Genomic DNA, 3,306 nt, shown 5'->3' with positions numbered 1-3,306 from the left:
TAAATAAACCCAGCTGAAAAAGATATATATATATTTGATCTTAGCTGCCTTCATTTTGGCCTGACATTTGTGAATATTTGTTTTTATATAAAAGATAGTTGAGAAATACTGCATATACTTTTCAGAATATGCATATCAACTGGGATAAATATAATAAATGTAAATTGACATTTCATAAATCCATTCATCTTCATCCGCTTTTCTGGAGTCGGGTCGCGGAGGAAACAGTTCCAGCACAGAATCCCAGCTGTCCCTATCCCGGACCACAGCTCCATTTAACTGGAGGATCCAAGGCATGCTAGATGCTCTTGAGACCTCCGTGCATGGGGAGCCAACCAGGAGCGATCCACCTTAACTGGCTCCTTTCCACATAAAGGAGCAGTGGCTCCGGGGTGACCTTTGGCTTCTTACCCTATACCCCAAGGAAGATGCCAACCACTGTCCTAAGAAAACTCATTTTGGGCGCTTGTATACACTGTCTTGTTCTTTTGGTCATAACCCACATGACAGGACCACAGGTGAGACGAGATTAGGGATAGTCAGGTTCACTATGTTAATAAAGGTTTATTCGTTGGAATTTTGTGGGGATTTGTAAAACTATACATTTTTGGAATCTTCAGAGCATGGGGAATCCAAAAATCTTTGTTTGCATTTGCACAGACACCTGCAAAGCCGCCATTTTGGACGTTCAAAACGGCCGACATGAAATACATAATTTGTGCTATCTTGGCTTCTAGACAACCTAGAAACCTAATTAAACATGCTAATCCTATGTTTTCTGGGTCAAGGAATCGACTGAGTAAATGATGGGTGTAAAATGTTCCGGACCCCCACCCCCTTTCTGGGGGTTATCTATTTTGGGACCTCCCAGAACAGTACGCCAGCCAGTTAATGTCTGATTTTCATAATATTTGAGTTGATTTGTGGGTTTTAAAACATCCTGAGTTCATTCATCAGACTTTTAAAGCAGCCAGAATAACCGTTCTGACTTTTGGTTGGGGTCTTTCCTCACCTGGGACCCCCTATACAGACCCCTGAGCCTATCTCAGTAATCACTCTGCTCCTGCTCCAGAACAATGTTAAATTAGATCATAATTGAAGCATAAAAGTTGTTGTAGCTGGGCTCTGAAAACAAAAACGAGTAGTAGCAAATACCAGGGGTCTTCCTCAGGGGGTCCGGGACCCCTGCTGGGTCCTCAGAGTTACTACAGGGGGCCCACCAAATCTTGATGGGATCTTCTTTTTTTTCACATTTGAAACTGAAACTTTGAATGTTTTTATGTATCCTGGGTTTATTGCGACCATAGGCCGCAGTTTACTATCAGAACCGTCACATCTTGACTGTATTTGTCTGTCTGTCTGGACGGGTAACGCTTTTTTGTTGAATGACTCTCACACTCTGACATCCCGCTCTGACGTGATGTCAGGGGAACCAAATCCCCTTTATGCCCATATATGGAGATCCCTGTGATGCCAGGGGAACCAAATCCCTTTTATGGACAACTAGGTAGTCATCCGGCAACAGCTCACAGCTGTGAAGCCGGGAGGATTGACAGGCTCACAGGAGGGGAGGGGGCGAGCAAAGTGTGGTAGAACAGGGGAAGGGCAAGGGCCAGACCCAGAATTTGACATAATGAAGGTATTGCAACTTCTCACTTTGAGAGTGCAGAACAACGTGTCCATTTATTGCACTGCACTCACACTGACAACACAACACACACACACACACACACACACACACACACACACACACACACACACACACACACACACACACACACACACACACACACACACTCTCTTTGTTATTGTCACCCCAAAACCCTCACCCTATGCTCTTAAAGAGTAGGTGGTCAATTATGCCCAAAAAGATTCACTACAATCCAGTCATTTCAGACATGCAGGATCTATTGTCTTCATCATTGTCATCTTCAATGTCCAACCTAATAGTGTTGACACAGTCTCCACCATGGAGTGAAAGGCAGGTTATTTGAGCAGCTGCACCGTCCCTTGCAACCTGCTTTGCAGCCATATTTGATTAAGACACCTGACTGGAACATACCCTCCACTCTCTGAATTCGATCTATTTTCTTCGATTGGTGGAAGCTCGGGGCAATTTATCAGGTATGATTTATCCCGCATTGTGACGTAGTTGGCACGGAGGATATGTGGTAGCAGTGCAGCACGAGTTGGAGGTAGCATCTCACCCTCAAAGTTATTTGACAGAAATAGTTCCCATCTGAGTAATCGCAGGGTTGTTGGACCTTTTGAACTGTAAACATGGCATGCAAAATGACTTGGTCATTATCATCAGAATTCAAGTAGGCATTGACCCATGTCTTTTTGGAGATTCCAACAAAATGCTCTTCCCCAGCCAGCACCAGAAAAAATGTGTAGGCCAAGGAACCCTTGACATTTGTGACATCCAATAACTTGAACTTGCTTGAATATATTTCCATCTGTGGAGGACATCGGTCTTGCAAAGCACCATAAGCCGCAGAGGCAAGGACTTGATGAGGAATCAGGGTATCAGCCTCTTCATGTGTGTGCACTTCCACAAAATCATGTCCCTTGATGAAGGTATCGTATTATGATGCCTACTTTGTCATACCTGACAAATTGCCCCAAGTTTACAGTTTACAGTTTAGGCATTTAGCAGACGCTTTGTGTGTGTGTGTGTGTGTGTGTGTGTGTGTGTGTGTGTGTGTGTGTGTGTGTGTGTGTGTGTGTGTGTGTGTGTGTGTGTGTGTGTGTGTTGTCAGTGTGAGTGCAGTGCAATAAATGGACATGTTAGTCTGCACACCCAAAGTGAGAAGTTGCAATACCTTAATCCCTGCAGTAACACCTGGAACTCCTTTCCCATCAAGATTTGGTGGGCCCCCTGTAGTAACTCTGAGGACCCCCCAGGGGTCCCGGACCCCCTGAGGAAGACCCCTGGTATTTTGCTTACTCATTTTTGTTTTCAGAGCCCAGCTACAACAACTTCTATGCTTTACTTATGATCTAATTTAACATTGTTCTGGAGCAGGAGCAGAGCGATTACTGAGATAGGCTCATGGGTCTGTCTAGGGGGTCTAGGGGGTCTGTCCAGGTGAGGAAGGACCCCAACCAAAAGTCAGAACGGTTATTCTGGCTGCTTTAAAAGTCTGATGAATGAACTCAGGATGTTTTAAAACCCACAAAACTCAAATATTATGAAAATCAGACATTAACTGGCTGGCGTACTGTTCTGGGAGGTCACAAAATAGATAACCCCCAGAAAGGGGGTGGGGGTCCGGAACATTTTACACCCATCATTTACTCAGT

This window comes from Nannobrachium achirus (genome assembly GCF_963921795.1).
Source record: "Nannobrachium achirus genome assembly, chromosome: 3".
Taxonomy (NCBI): Eukaryota; Metazoa; Chordata; class Actinopteri; order Myctophiformes; family Myctophidae; genus Nannobrachium; species Nannobrachium achirus.
This window is presented reverse-complemented; position numbering follows the sequence as displayed.